The sequence below is a fragment of the Mus pahari genome, chromosome 13 (assembly GCF_900095145.1).
Source record: "Mus pahari chromosome 13, PAHARI_EIJ_v1.1, whole genome shotgun sequence".
Classification (NCBI taxonomy): Eukaryota; Metazoa; Chordata; class Mammalia; order Rodentia; family Muridae; genus Mus; species Mus pahari.
The window spans coordinates 72,715,618-72,733,046 of record NC_034602.1 but is presented as its reverse complement, the minus strand read 5'-3'; the positions used below and the strand labels follow the sequence as shown (position 1 = coordinate 72,733,046).

The following is a 17,429-nucleotide window of genomic DNA, read 5'->3' as shown; positions in this document are numbered from 1 at the left end:
TGCTTTCAGGTGCTTCAATAGAAAACTATGACTTATTTCTCAGTTCATTCAGTTTCTAGTTCTTAGAACTATAGCACATTGAACTACATTCATTGAAGAGAAGGCACAATGATAGAAAAATCACCAAAGCATTATAAAAAAAAGTCTGTTTTTCTCTCTCTCTCTCTCTCTGCCTACTTTCCTTCTTCCTTCTTTTCTTCCCGTCTCCCCTTTGTCTGGATCTATTCTCTATAGCCACCTCATCCAAATGTATTTATTGGAACCAGAATCATTTTTTGACAGACAAAGAATGCAGGAAAACATAAATAATACCAACCTCAGCTTAATTGAGGATATAGAGAAACCAGGTGATAAATAGGCTGATCAAAATCCATCTCTTAGTACCTTGATCATGGCTCCACGGTGTGGTCATCAGTAAGCTGAGTCTGTTAGCATGACAGAAGCATTAACAGCAGAACAGAAGTTTCCATCAATGCATTTACTACATATGTCTCTCAGTTCTTACCCACTTAATGGAAAGAATTCCTTTTATATACTGTAATCATATTTTTACTTGTTAAAGAAAATAAAAGCAAGCACTCCAATCAGGTATTAAAGTGCCCCCTAACACAGTAGAGGTACAGTACAGTATATCCTGTGGATTTTAAGTATTTTATGAATATTTATAAGTTAGGTGCCATATTTAAGAAATAATGTAATGACCCTTTACTCTTTATCATGGTATATTGAATCTCTCTTTTAGAACCATCATCATTTTAAAGATTGTTTTTATTTTTTCTTGCGTGTGTGTAAGCACTTTGCCTGGTGTAAGTGCACAAGTTTGTAGTGCTGTGAGGAGCCAAAAGGGCATGTTGGACCCCATGGAACTAAAGTTACAGACAGTGGTTATAAGTAAAGGTTATAAGGAAGTGTTTTAATGCTGTGAGCTGAAACCACATCCTTTTTGAAGACCAGTGAATGGTTTTCATGATTGAGACATCTCTCTAGTCCCCATTGGGTACTATTTTCCTATCTTTCAATAGAGTAGTGCACAAAGCAGAAGACCGCTGCTCTTGTCCTGCTTACCGCATACATAACTAAGCTTTCAAGGACTTGTGATTTATGTCTTGAATACCCTTTGGTTAAATATTTTATTGAAAACTTGATAAAGCCAACTTACATATAAAGTAACAAAGGAACTTTTAGCTGAGAGAAATAAAGCATAAACCTGTCAGGATGTGATGTTGGGGAAGATCTGAGAGAAGATAAGAGAGGAAAAACTGGGATCAGAATATGAAAGTAACTTTATTTTCAATAAAAAATAAAATAGCTATTTTAGTTTTGAAATTTACAATTTTATTTTGAAGGTTTGTGTCAGGGATTCACAGTAACCTGCCAGGTTTAACATATGGAATTCAGCTTGGGATGTTTTTCATTGAGTCCCTTCTCGCAGCTGGACCATTGATGTATATTACATAACCTAATACACTGGCATGGGGAAAAGACCAAATATGGCAGGGAACAACTAATGTAAGTTGTCATAAGGTCCACACTCTTGATTTAGATAGGGAATTTGAAAGCATATTATATGCTAGGTGAAATGATTAAGATAAAGGCCAATCTTAAATAACCAAGCCATTTAAACATGGCGAGAGCCATGAAGGCAGCAGAGCTGTCTGATGCAATCCAGTGAAGCTGAGTCGGATGCTGTTTTCACCACTGTGCTGGCTTTCATCCTGGGTTTCTGATCTCTATGTGTTGGATGTGTGGGAGACTTTACATTGTAACTCATTTATGTCTTTTCTCAGAAAATTATTTCTGTTTTCAAAGAAGTAAGCTTACCTCCCACTACTCAGGAGACTTTCCCTTGGGTACCACCCTACCCTGGAGCATCTAGACCCACCATTTCTAGGCACATCTTCTCCCACCGTGTCCCAGTGCGGCAGTCCAAGTAGAGATGAAGAGGATCCAATGACAGGGAACAGAGAACAAGACAACTCCTGTTCAACATTTTAGGTGACCCACATGAAGACCACGCTATACATTTGCTACAAATTTGTAGAGTGTAGATACAGCTCCTGCATGCTCCTAGGCTCATTGCACCCACAGTCCCAGTTAACTCTGGGGTACTTCTTATAGTGTGATGGACCCCTCTGATTTGTTCACTTCTGTCTCTCACTCTTCCACAAGACTCTCTGATTTCTCCTGTCTGACTGAGGGTCCTTGCTTCTGTCTTCATCTGTTGCTAGATGAGGCCTCTCAGTATGGTTATGCTAGGTTCATGTCTGATTGCAGAGTAGAGTATCATTAAGCATCAGGGATTGGCTCTTTCATAGAGGATATATGGTGATTTGAGTATGCTTGGTCTAGGGAATGGCACTATTAGGTGTAGCCTTGTTGAAGGAAGTATGTAACTGTGCAGATGGGCTTTGAAACTCTCCTTCTAGCTGCCCTTGAGACACTTTCTTCTGGCTGCAGTCAGATCAAGATGTAGAATCCGTGGCTCCCTCCCCAGCAACATGTCTGCCTGAGTGTTGGTATCCTTCCTGCCATGATAGTAATGGACTGAACTGCTGAAACTTTAAGTCATCCCCAATTAAATGTTATCCCTTATAAGAGTTGCCTTGGTCATGGTGTCTGTTAACAGCAATAAAACCCTAAGACAGGTTGGGTCTGAAGGTAGTCATCTGTTGGCTTTTCCATCAGTCTCTGCTTCATCATTATCCTTGTACATCTTGTAGTCAAGACACATTTAGGTTGAAAGTTTTGTTGGTGGATTGAGATATCCATCTCTTTGACCACTATCACCTTATAACAATCTTAGGATGATATATACTCTATTTCAAGACTATTTTGACATTACTTAAGTATACTAAAAATAATGGTTATTTGTGACAGGCCTAAAATGCAGTATTGTGTAAAATTTCTCCATGCTTGAGAAATTTCGGAGGGAAAAAAAGGTACCTCTCCGTATGACATATATGTGTATGTGTATATATATATATATATATATATATATATATATATATATATATGTATCTATATAAACACACACATATATATGTGTGTATGTGTGATATGTGTGTGTGTGTGTATGTTTGTGTGTCAGTATGCCAACATGTACACAGCCTGTTCCCAAGAGATGTTCACAAAGGATAGCTCTTGAGCTGTTAAAGCAATCCATGGGATTCACCAATGTAAATATTTATATTTACTACTTTACGAAAAGATATATCACAAAAAGTATCATGACAAAATCCACAATGTAATACATGTACATCAGAAGCAGAACTTCATATTGTCTTCATACATACCCTTCTCTAAAAATCCCCACTTATTTGGAACTCTAAAATCTCTCAAATCAAACTTTGGTGGTAGGCATAGACATGTAGTTATATTAGTAGGTGGAGTTTGGAAAATTCCCATGGAGCAACCCCATATGTAATTATATAATAGCATATGATCCACCAGCCACCAGCATACTCAATAATATGCAAGAGGACACATACCTCAAGATTTCAAGTGTGTTTTTCCAGTTTCTGGAGAAAAATAAATGTGAAGAGACTATGCTTGCATTTCATGATATTACAAGGTCATATTTAATATTTTAAGGAATCTCATTAGCTAGAGATAACAAGATACTAGATATTTGTTTGCATTTTAAAAACAGTTTTAAATGTATTTTACTTCAATTCTATACAGAATATTTCTGTACAAAATATTGGATACAACCTGTTCTCATTTCTAGACAGTTCAATATGAATAATTATGTTTCCCAGAAGAGCTCAGGCATATTTCTTCATATAAATGGACTAATAAATTTATCTGACACCAAAGACTAATAATTTCCCAACATATGTCTGGAATCTTGTTTGAATATAATCTCCCTTAAAGGTTCATGGAGAATACAAATAGTTACTAGTAAAATTCACCACTATTAAATATTTAGAAAAATAATTATATATCAACCTCTTTAATAAATTGTTGAACAAATATTCAATGACTTTGTCAGTATTTTCAAAAATCATTAATAAATTTCTTATTCTTTAGAATAAGTATATTTCTATATTTTGATCACTATTGCTATTTCAGAACCTTGAGCTTACAGAAATAAAGAATATTTATCTAGGTATATGAATCATTCACTTTTTATTTTGATAGCAATTTGTGTCTTGTGCTCCTCACATTTTTGTGTTCATCGTTCCAAGGTTAAGGCATATAACAACATATTACACAGAAATAAATAACATACATTTAGTAGGAAGCCAACTCCATGCTACAGATTATGCTATTATCAAAACTTCACTGCAGCTTCCTTCTTATTCTTGACAACAAGTTGGTGTTATTTTAGCTCAATATGTATTTTTCAGTATTTAGTTAAAATTTAAAGGTTTGTAGGATGTATGGCTCATAAAATTGATTTAGTCTAATGAGTAAGATAGGCACTAATTTGTCATATAGGAGACCATGAAATTACATTTAAAAGTTTTAAATCTGTTCTATACAAATGTCAAAAGAAACTATTTTATTATCTGTTTTAGAATGCATTTATTTGTATGCTTTATTTATTATATATCTATTAATAATGACATAAAAATAATGTCTGTGAGAAATCATTTACCACTGCATAATATTTTCTTGAAAAAATGGATCATAGTTATTTTACTGTTTACATTTTTAAAACTCATTAAACTCTTGTGTGTGATTTCGCCTGATTGATTGTTTCATAAAATAGTTTCCAGAATTTGAGTTATTGAGGACCCTGGTGCTACATTCAACTTATCCAGATAAATCACTATAATCTCTATATATTAAGCTCTTCATCACAGTTATTAATACTCTTAGACATGTTAAATATCACATTGATCCGTTCAGAAGAAATGTAAATGAAGGAGTATAAGGATATTGAGAAGCTGTCCTTGTCAATAACCATCATTTCTTATTTATATAATGTTCCTTTCCTATTTTACCTCTGACAGTCATTGTAAATTCTGCACTTGGCAGAATCTAGAGACCCCTAGAAGATGGGCCTCTGGGAATAACTATGGAAACTTATCTTATGTTCATTGAGATGGAAGACTTATCTCAGTTGTAGTTTGTACCATTTCCTGGAGAAATTGAACTAAGCATCAATATTCAAACCCTTCCTCTTTTCAAGTGTAGACCTGATGGGATCAGTTGCTTCAACAATCCTGCTCTTTCCACTTTCCAAATTAAATCATATGGACCTTACCCAAATAAGCTCCTTGTTTTTGTCAGAGTATTTTAATGCAGCAACAGAAAGAGAAACTGACAAAAAATATGGTCCTGAAAAACAGGGAGCTTGAATAAATGTTCTTTAGTGGTTTGAGGTGTTGTTCTAGTTAAAAGTGAAATAATTTGATACTTTGGGCTAGAGAAGCCATAGGATACTGGGAATAGAGCTTAATGAGTGACATTTTGGTGGGAGCTTAGAAGATAAGAACACTTAGAACAGTGTTGAGAGTGGTGGCTTTATTCCTGACATTTCAACTTGAAATTAGGACTATATCAAGAAATGGACTAGCAGCTATATGTGACAGGACTTTCCCTGTCCAATTACATTAAAATATTAGAGCAGCAGGAGGCCTGCCATTGGACAGGGAAAGGAAGGTTGGGATAAGAGTTGCAGAGACAAAGCACATCTCAGAAGAGAAGGGAAGAGAAGAAGGAGTTGGTTGTACAGGAAGGAGATTCTGATCCCATGTGGTTTTAAGTAGCTGGATGTAGTTGTAAAATCATAAAGGATAGAATAATTGGGATGATTTGTCTAATCTAGGTGGGCAGCTTCTATCATCGTTATCAGTTGGTTCTTAAATGATTGTATTGGCACCTTATGAATTGAGAATTTACTGATACATAAATCTGATTGGTTCATTATAAGCCTCAAGAGTTTTGTTTCTACCAGGATGCTGGTATTATGGCAGCTGAACACGGGGTGTATGGTCCTTGCATGGGGCAGGTGTGGCAGAGAAGGGAACTCAGAAGTTCCAGTCCCACCAGAGAGTTGGCAGGCAGAGAGTTGCTGCATGAATCATGGGAATTTGGGGCTTCTTTTTTTTCTTTTTCTTTCTTTTCTTTCTTTTCTTTCTTTCTTTCTTTCTTTCTTTCTTTCCTTTTTTTAAAAATATTTTGTGCAACACTTATCTATGTGATATTTGCCCCCTAATTAATGTCCCCTCTATTCATGTTCTAAGAACGTGAGTAAATTGAATGGGATTGAGTTAAATGAGATTGGACTAATTAGTTTAACAAAGAAGTATGCTCTTACCCATAACCAAGAAGCTGTCTGTAATAGGTACTTGCTTGCAAAAGGAAAAAAAAATTTTTCTCCTCTGGAAACTTAATAAAATACTAACCACACTTCAGGACAGGCCCCATGCATAGACCTATTTAACCAAAACAATACCACTCAATGTCATTTTTGAATATGCTTGTCTCATAATGCTTTGCTTCAGAATTTCTCTAACTTAGAACTACTGATTATTTGCTTTCATAGATTGCTTTCTAACTCTGCTTTTCTGGTGTGTATGTTTTTGGCGGGTAGTTCATTCTTGGTTTATGTTGTTGTTTTTTATTTGGTTTTGAGAAAGAGAGAAAAGGGCACATGGAGTATACAAATAGGGAGATAAGGAAGATCTGTGAGGAGATGGAAGGGAAGAAAAGTGTGATCATAATATATTGTTTGAAAAAAACAAAAAACAAACATTAAAAAGCAAAAGATAAAAAGCACCAGCATTCAAGCCGGTGCTGAAAAGGCATCTATGTAGGCTGATGTTAAGAATGCATCTAAGGCTGTTGAGGTTTATCAGCATCACCGAAGAAAAATATGCTGAATTACACCGGTAGCATAAGAAAGGTGTGCTTAGGGCAAAAACCCAGTCACCGGTGGCTCCAGGACTCGTAGGCAGCAGAGCTTTACAGTGGTGTTCATGTGGTGATAGTTTATAGGTATAAAGAGACAAGACTGAGGATAACAGACTGCTGCTTCAAGATTGCAGAAAGCAGCTCAAGCCAGACATTATATCAGTAATCCTGCATAAAGGCCCTAATATATTATTGTATGAAGCTATGAATAGAATTCTTGGTTGCATGGAGATCCCAGGATATTAGAACAAGAACCATGGGACATGTGCTAAGGTTATGTGAGTATGAAGTGGTACCTACCAAGGAGGGAATCTGTGTGGTGAACCACATCCTCCAGAGGCAAGATAATCTCATGAGGAATTCCAGACACTAGACATGGTACTGAAGGATTTGGCTTTTGTGTTTTCTGTGTTGAATTTCAGTTACACTTTGATCTGATCATTGTTTTCTATGTCCCATTCTTTCATTTTAGAATAAAAATATTTCATTTATGACGTTACATGTCAGAAGTATTCAACTTTTCTCATTTTACTATTTTATAGGACTTTACTGTTAAAATATTTTGAGTATTTAAAATACTGGAATTGAAAGACTATGGGGACTTACAAAGTAGAAATGCACTATTTTATGTTACAGCATGATTATAAGCCTATGAGGACAAGGACTTCACTACACTCTAAATTTCAATGCTGAAGAAAAGAGAAAATACAGTGTGCTTTCAACAACAGAATCAATATTCATAGAATGGTACAATAAAAAAAGAGGGAAATGACATATTTATACATTTTCTTCTTGGTTCTTGCAGTGTTTTGAAAGAAAATGTCCTCTGTAAGTTCAGATGGACTGGAACTATTAGGAGGTGTGGCATTGTTAGAGTGGGTGTTACATTATTGGAGGGAGCATGTCACTTGGTGTGTGCCTGCTCAAGTCAGGCTCAGAGCTCCGGAAGACACTCTCTTTCTGAGTCAGCCAATCTGAATGTAGAACTCTCAGTTATCAATCTAGCATCATGTGTGACTTCATGATGTCCTTCTTACCACCATAATGACAATGGATTAAACCACTGAACTGCAAGCCATCCTCAGATAAATGCTTTCCTTCATAAGTGTAGCTGTGTTCATTGTTTCTCTTCGCAGTGATAGAAACCATAAATAAGAGTTATATTTGAAAATTTATCTAGTGGAGTAAGTTCTTAATTTGGGTTTTTTAAAAAGTATTTCCCCGTATAGCTATCAGTTAACTTAAAATCACTAATGTTTATGTATTTAACAGATCTATTTTGACTTTTTATAGTTGTCATTTTTCATGAATTTTCTTAACTTAAGGCATCACATATATTACTTCACACTATCTGAATAAAATGGAACAGCATTGATAAGGAGAAATAAATAACAAAAGTTATATAAGCATTTATAGGTAAGTGTAAAAATGCATATATGTAAATAATGTAAACTAATGCTAACCATATTGATAACATTATTCCTTAAATATACGTATTGTTTCAATGAAGTATAACTGTGCTGTAATGATTGAAAATATATGGAATGCGATACTTATAGTGCTGTGTGTAATGACAAAGTGTAAACACATGTAAACCAATATGTAAATTGAAGAAAAGAATAAAAAGCATCTAAAATTACTATACAAATAGTCCTTTATAAAACAATACAGTATGGATAGTGATTAAACGTTTTTTTTCTTTTAATTCTAAGAATACTGAAATTTATAAAACTCCCCCTTGTAACTGAAATTTGTGTGAGGATTCTCACTTGCTCTCACACTAACCTCCCCCCATTTTTCTTACTCTTTTGTTTTGGGGAGGGCATGAGGATGGGCATGGACCTGGGAGGACAGGGAAGTGAAAGTGATCAGGGTACATTATGTGAAATTTTCAAATTAATTACAAAATATTTTAAAACAAACAAACAAACAAACAAAAACAAAACACCTCTTAGTTGGATAGCATTCACTCTTCCACCAGGCTTGAAACACTTTGCTCATATGAATGATACCTGTTTTCTTCCTACTTTCTGGTTCGTATGAACAAGTTTACATCAAGTTACAAGTCTGAAATGGGCCAAGTTGCTTCCTGAGCTTCTCAGGTTTCAAAGTATCACAGTTGCATCTGTTTGCCCATCAGCTGACTCCAGCAATGACAACTACATCCCAGGTTTGACAAGTAGTATAGATTTTATAGGGATGAATGTCCCATAGCAAAACATGTTTATTGCTGGGCAGTGGTGGCGCACGCCTTTAATCCCAGCACTTAGGAGGCAGAGGCAGGTGGATTTCTGAGTTTGAGTCCAGCCTGGTCTACAAAGTGAGTTCCAAGACAGCCAGACCTACACAGAGAAACCCTGTCTCAGAAAAACCAAAAACAAAAACAAAAAACAAAAAAAATATGTTTATTCAGAATAAAGTTACAGTTTAGAATAAATGTGCTATTTTACTGGTTTTCTCTTTCAAGTTTGTCTGAGTATCAACTTCTATTCACTACACTAAAAAGATGTCCACATATCTGACATAATATGGTCTTTTAATCAACTAAAAGAATTTTGAACTAAAAACAGTTATTTAGGAAATATATCCTTCTATAATCCAAAGAAATATTAGACAAATCTAAAACTATTCAGAGCTATCTAACTATATAAGCAATTTAAACTTCATTTTAGTCATAATTGTGTTGCACCCTGCACGGCATGTTTTTATCATTAGTCAATAAAGCAATTTAGAAATTAATAAGTATTTTTCTAGGTGGATATGGCTTCATGAATTTTAAACAGGATGAGAAATTGCTATATTATAACTTTTGTCAAATAATTGTTTTGTGCTATTAACAGTAGCAGATTAAAATAAGATGGGTTTTTAAATGAGTAATACACATGTAATTTCTTAGCAGTCAATATCTGTTTGCTTAGTGAAATGTCTTAATACATCTTTTTAAGTATAATTTTAAAAAGAAAATAGAGAAATTAGCATCTTTAAGTTGTTGAAAGTTCATGCTATATGTACACTGTGTCCAGAAGGCAATTAACACTTTCAGGGATAGATATACTTGGGTATTGGTCATTATAGTAATAATAATAATAATTATTTGAGGAAAAATTCAAATCTCCATTGTGGTTTTCAGGGTACTTTTGTTCTTGTTTGTTTGATTGTTTGTTTTTTGTCTAAATATATCTATTCAGCTTTGGGTTGTACTGCTGCGATGAACACTATGATCAAGAGTATCTTAGAAGGGAAGAGTATTTCAGCTTACTTTTCACATCATACAGGGAAGCTAGAATGAGAGCTTAAGAAAGAAACCTGCTTACAGGATTGGGTTGCTCCTTGGGACACACTTAACTTACTTTTCTATATAACCCATGACCACTTGCGCAAGGATGGCACTACCCAAGTGACCCATTCAACATCAATTAGCAATTAAGAAAACACCCAACAGACATGCCCACAGGCTAATTCCCTGGAGAAAATTCCCTACTGATGTTTCTTCTCGACAAGTATGACATTGATAACTGAAGCTAAATATGACATCATCCTTACTGATACCGTTAAATAGGGCTTAGCATATCTTACTTTTTTCCTTCAGTTAATTAAAATTATAGTTATTATGACAGATGGCTGTGTTTAATGTTTGTGATTTAGAGTGGTAATGTTTTATACCATTAAGATATGGTAATATTTTAAATAATTTATTTGTTTATATGTTTGTGGATATCATACTTAAGCACATATACCTATAGAAAATCACAAAAAATACACTAATTTCATTGGATAGCAATATCCTCTGAATGGAAACATTTCCTCTTAGAGGGAGAAGGAAAGCTCAGGAGCCTTAGGAATTTAACAATCCTTACAAGTCCTAAGAAAGTGACATTCACAAGGTCCTCCCTCAAGGTTATAGAAACAGAGACAATAGCAAAAGAAGAAGCCTGATGACAAAGTACCCTACAAGTAATATAGAGAGATGAGAGAGTATAAACTATCTGACTCATGTTCAGGTTGGAATGATCTTTGTGGTATTATGTCTGTTTTTGAGTTATTACTGAGTTAAACCCCTCAGTAATATTCCTCTAAGTTTATCTAATAAAGTCCTGATTTGGTAAAATTAGACTTTTGTAGTATCTTAAAGACACCCTGTCTGAATTAAGAGTCTTCCATCTCCAGGAAACATTTCTAGAGTGAGAAGGGAAGTACCCAAGTTTTTAGAAGTCATTACACATCCTTAGAAAACAACCTCCAAAAGCCCCTTCCCAAAGTTATAGAAGCAGAGAAATTAGCTGAGAGAAGAATGTACCACATATCACTTGTAATTGTAGGTTCTTTTATAACATCTTATTTTCTTATTTTCTGAATAACCTTCAAATTGAATTGTTTCACGTATCTGTCTTGGTTTGGGCAGCAACTAAAAAAGCATCATTGAGTGATGATACAATCAGAGTTTCAGTTTTTTCCCATTGTTTTGAAGTCTGGAAAGGTCAAGGTTCTAGTAGGTTTGGATTCTGGTAAGAACTCACCTCCAGGCTTGTAGGAAGCAGATGAGGGAGATAGAAAGCTAGGCCTTTAATGTCTGTTGTAATGATCTATCATGGCTTATTCACTTGGTCTGAACATGGCACATTAGGAGTCAGTACTGTAAAAAGGTGAGTTGTGGACAGCAAATGAATTGACTCCATAGCAATGCATTTTCAGCTTTATTTTGTAATGTCCTTTCTCCCATCTCCATTCTAGCCTCCTTTCTTTGTCCTCTAATTTTCAATGTGTTAGTTATTTTGATTCATGCTTTCAAATATAGCTGTGTGAGATCAGACAGTGTAGTGATGATTGTTAAACCTGAGAATCACGAGGAGAAATTACGATTGCCAATTAAAGCAAACTGCATTTTGTAGTGCACCTGGAATTGGCCAGCTGGTCTTTTCACCCTAAGTTGTAATTTTACAGATCAACCCCTGATGGCCTCCTGAAGTCCCTTTTATACGAGGAATAGGGATAAGGTGTCCACAGAGGTAAGAGTGTTGGCTGTTATTCATTGTATGAAAGGCGCGATGAAAAAGAAAATGGTTATCCTTCATAGGAATGGAGTCATAAGCAATCTACATCAGATCTAAGAACCAGTAACTTGTTCATCACAAATAGAAAACATAATTGGCAAGGGCATTCATTACACAAGCAAACAGGGCTTGTTCCTTAATTAGGATTTAACTCACTAACAGGAAGTTATTTGTTAAGTATAAACAGAAACCTTAACTTGCAAGGACTTAAAGGACAGTAGGACAAACAGGAATTTATTTTTTAATTAGTTCTTTTTCATTTGATTTCCTCTGGTTTTTAATCTAGCAATATTTTTTCCTTCTTTAAAAATTCACTTTATATCTAGATCCCTGCCCCCTCCCTCCTCTCTTCCCAGTCCCACCCTTACAAATCCCTCCTCTGATTGCCCTAACTTATTTTCTGCAGAGAAATGTAATGTCCCTTGGGTACCTTCCAAGCAGTCCAAATATGGGAAAAGGGGGATCTAATAGCAGGTAACAAAGACCGAAGGACCCATGATCAACTTGTTACGGGACCCAATGAGCACCAAGCTGCACATTTACTACAGATATGTAAGTAATCGAGGTTTAGCTCTTGCATGCTCCCTGGTTGGTGTCCCAGGTACTGTGAGCTGCCTTGGTCCCAGATTAGTTGACACTCTGGGTCTTCTTGGGATTTCCATGACCACTCTGACTTGCCCACTTCTATCCCACACTCTTCCACAAGACTCCCAGTGGTCTGCCCGATATTTGGCTGTGGGTCTCTGCATCTATGTCCATCAGCTACTGGAAGAAGTCTCTGGCGACACAATTATATTTGATCCTAGTCTGCAAGCATAGAAGAATATCATTAATACTGTCAGGTTTTGGCTCTCAAACATGGAATTGGTCTAAAGTTGTTACAGTCATTGTTTGGCCATTCTCTCAGAATCTGTTCTCTCTTTATCCCTGCACATCTTTCTGTTAGGACAGATATTGGGTTGAAGGATTTGTGGGTGGATTGATGTAAACCTTTCCTCACCTGAAAGTCCTGCCTAGCTTCAGGAGGTGGCCATTTCAGTCTCCATATTCTTCTCTAGTAGGAATCTAAAATATGGTCACCCACATAGACTCTCTGTACCCTATCCCATCCCAGGCCTCCAGTTAGTCACCAGAGGTGCTCCTCCCACCAGCCAATTTCCATTCTCACTCACAGGACTCGCTCACCCCCTTCCCACACCTGATCACCATCTGTGATCATTTGTCAACATTTGTGAACTGTTTACTATGGGTGCTGGGAATTAGTACATGCTAAGGTGTGCTAAGACTCAAAGATCTTTAAGGGAGAGAAAGAGTTGAAAGACTACCAGAAGTAAACATAATGGGGGAATTTTGGTGCTAGTCCCCGCCAGGCACAAAGGAAGAGTTATAACTACAAATTTAGAGCAATCGTGAGAGCCTTCACAAGATCAGAAGAAGCTGAAGCCCGACAAACCCTAACATGGTAATGAGAAGACTAGCATTAAATCCTGTGCCTGACTGAGGAGCTGTTGGCACTCAGTAATTGTTGGAAGAAGGAAAGGCAGGTGTTTGTTTGTTTGTTTGTCTGTGTGATAGGTTAACTACACCAAGAGCAAGGACACATTCTAGACAATTTGGTCAACATAAAATGGGCTTGATGGGTTTTACCAAAGTAGAGTAATTATGATAAAAACATTTATAAATTCCCAGAGAAATAGCAATATTGCATTAAAATAGTATTAGGAGGTAAGAGCACAAAATTCGTTCATATTTGATCTAGATGAAACCCAATTTATGTTTGAAGACATAGCTCAGATAAAAGTAAAGCAATACTGTATTATGCCAATAGGTACCAAGAGAAATGTCAAAATCTGAGGTATTTTCAGAAAATGCAGAGAAGTCAGAGCAAGAAAAATTAACATGGATGAAGAAAGGAAATACTCTGAGTACAACGTGGAAAGAGTTGTCATAGAGAATTAAAGATTTTCAGACATTAACGTTATAGATTACAGCACAGCATTGAAATGCATGTGTCACAATCTGAAAACCAAATAAGAAAGATATATTATTGAAATTCAATAAAGTTTTCAGTCATTGATGACAATAAATTAAACAACCAGAATATCTAGGAAGATGTAGTGTATTTAATACATACTTTCAATAAGTTAACATACATAGAATATTCTTTTAAAATGGAAAATACGCATAGTCCCCACTAATATTCAACATTAAAGTTAGAATACCTTCTGGAGGATTAGCATGCACATTGTGAAGTTTAGAAAAGAAACTAAAGGCTAGAAGGAAGGCTCTGTGGTCAAGAGCACTTGTTGCTTTTTTCAGAGCATTCATGTTTGATTCCCAGAACCCACATGGAAGCTACGAAGAACACTTAAATCTAGATCTCGATGATCCTTCACCATCTTCTGGATTCCTTCACAACTGTACACAAATGGGGAATGGACACATTTAGACTAAATTGACATATATATCTTTTAAACTGAAAATTATTCAAAACAGAATTTCATACCCCAAAAATATGAAAATCGGGCATTACCTAAATATGTGGAAAAACACAACAGGTTTCTAAATAAAATAGTAGTTCCAAATTTATTTGTGAGAGGAGACATTTGAACTTATTTCAATGTATTAAAACTGAAGTAGAAATTATAAAACAATATTCTGTACAGCAGAAACAATATTTAAGTGGATATATACAGAATTAATAGCTATGTTAAAAATTAAATAGTACTTCAATTCAACAGTGTAACTAATTGTAACCTTATAGAACTAGAGTGAAAATCCCATATCTAAGTATAATTTCCATGTCTCAGTATCTAATGGGCAGAAGTAGAAAGCCCTAAAATTACAAACAGAAATTAAGTAAATGAAGAAGTTAGACAGTTGAAAAGATTATGAAATTACAGTAACTTCTAGTCAAATCTGACAGTAGAATTTCAGCCAGGACACAAATGGTAATAGTAAATTAAATACTTATCCTAGATTCTGAATCAAAGAAGCTCAATGATAGGTCAGCTTTACAGTAGAGATCTTAATCTTTGGTGAAGACTGTGGTCCTGCAGTTTTCTAACGAGCTTTTGCAATCCATAAATTCAGTCTAAACTAGACAATCTCATACAACTGCATCCTACAGAATGTTTGGCCAGTGTTTCCCAACTCTGTCAAGTTCATTTAAAAACAACAACAACAAACAAACAAAAACAAAAATCCAAATGACTCAAAAAGTATTAATAACCATTAAAGAAAGAATAACCTCCATAATCTATAGATATCTGATATACATAAGTAAAAACAAAATCTGTGGTAGATACCTGGATTAGACAAGTTTTAAAAATTAAGGAAATGAACAACAGTAGATATCAGACAGAAGTAGGCATCCCTCTTGGTTCTCTAACTATAATATACCAACCAAACTAATGCGCAGAGAAGTTTTGACCTCATCTGAGGAACATCTGGTCTCCCCAAGTGAATAAGACTCAAAATGAATTCTAAATCTGAGCAAACTTGCTCAGAACTGAAGAACAACCAAAACCAAAGCAAAACAAAACCTGCCATAAATCTTTTTATGGAAACTTAAGCAGTCACGGATACCTGGATTGACAATACCCTGAGTCTCAATGATTACAGTTACTGATATGAGCTGATAGCTATTTTATTAGAACATATTAAAATTTTTATTTATTATCATAGCACAAGATTTAAGAAGTTTTTGTGGTTTATGTTTATATCACATTTTATATGGAAAAAAAAATTAAAATTCGCAATTTGAATGTGAAAATAGTCCTGAGATTTTTGTGTCATACTCATTGGCAGAGTGACATTAACAGAATTGCTATCAAAAACTAATTGCTCACACAGACAAATTGTTATCAAGTTATATTACCTGTCTATGCTTTTGCTGAAGCAATATTCTCTAATGAACTCACATTTTACTACATTAGGCTTGATCTTTACAAAGAGAAAAATGTTAATAAAGTATGGGAGAGTTAATTTCTTGCACCACTGTGTATAACATTTTAATACATTTCTTCTATTATATTCATGAACACAAATACCTAAACAATTTCAAGAAAGGAAATATGGGGAGATTGGTGTCAATGTTGATTCTGACACATGAGACCAAAAGTTCAGTTGAACTGCAAAAACAAAACAAAAGTAATGAAGGGGTAATGTCTTGGTCACTGCTCTATTGCTGTGAAGGGATACTAAGATGAAAGGAAAGAAAAGCTTTGAATGAGAGCTTACTTATACTCTCTCAGGTTTAGTCCATATCGTCATTGAGGACAGCATGGATGCATGGAAGGAACCATCACCGAGAGCTAAGTCCTGATCCACAAGCAAATACATAGCCAGGCCCAGCAATGGGTTTTTGAAACCTCAAAGCAGGTCACCCCCCCCCCCTTGGCACTCTTACACCAACAAAGCAAAGCTTACTCCAAGTACATCCTTCCTAATCTTTCAAATGGTGGCGACCCCTGGTGACTAAGCATTCCCAAATAGGCCTGTGTGGGTGCAGTCTTATTCAAAATCATCACAAGTTAGAAGGACACCTCCCCACAATCCTTCTCGCTTTCCTTTCCAACTTGAGCTAGGCAGAAGGGCTCCCACAAAGAAGGGTGATGAGAAGAAGGGCCGTTCTGCCATTAACGATGTGGTGACCCGAGAATACACCATCAGCATTCACAAGCACATCCATGGAGTGGTCAAGAAGCGTGCTCCTCGGGCACTCAAAGAAATTCGGAAGTTTGCAATGAAGGAAATGGGGACACCAGATGTGCACATTGACACCAGGCTCAATAAAACTGTCTGGGCCAAAGGAATAAGGAATGTTCTTTATCGAATCCGGGTACGTTTGTCCAGAAAACGTAGTGAGGATGAGGAGTCACCAAACAAGCTCTACACATTGCTGACTTACTTGCCTGTAACCACATTCAAAAATCTACAGTCTATGTGGATGAGAACTAACCTGCTGAATGTCAAATAAAGTTGCAGAAGTCCAAAGGAGGAGGAGGAGGAGGAGGGATATTAAGTCCTTCAGGTTGTCTGCATGTATCACACAACAGATTCTAGAATAGAGTCCCAGAATGTTCAACTCCAAGGGAGTTGCCCACCTTTAGTATGGAGCAACTTCAGAAGAATGTCAGTACTAGAGAAAAGTTCCTCTTGTTGCTGTTTCGTAACAGTTTCAAATGAATGTGTTTTAGGGAATCTATAAATCAGTTGTCTTTCTTAAAGCTGAGCTTGCTAATGCTTCTGACCAGATGTTGCTTCTTTCTCAATTAATCATTCTCCAGCTAATCTAATTAATATTAGCTTAGAGAATAATGATTACAATTTCTCTACTATGGGTATACACTGCTATTTTATATATGCATTATAAATAGTGTTATTTTAAATGTGTTTTTATTTTTTAGATTATAATTTGATGAAAATATTTCTCCCTTTCTTCCCTCTAAACATTCTCATAATATCTTCCTCCTGTTTCCTTTAAAATTCAAGGCCTCTATTAATTTTTAC

At 35.7% G+C, this 17,429-nt stretch overlaps 1 pseudogene; it reads left to right on the top strand.

Annotated features, from left to right (window-relative positions):
- The first annotated feature begins 12,410 nt into the window (after positions 1-12,410).
- Positions 12,411-16,896, top strand: LOC110330321 (annotated as a pseudogene).
- The last annotated feature ends 533 nt before the right edge of the window (positions 16,897-17,429 follow it).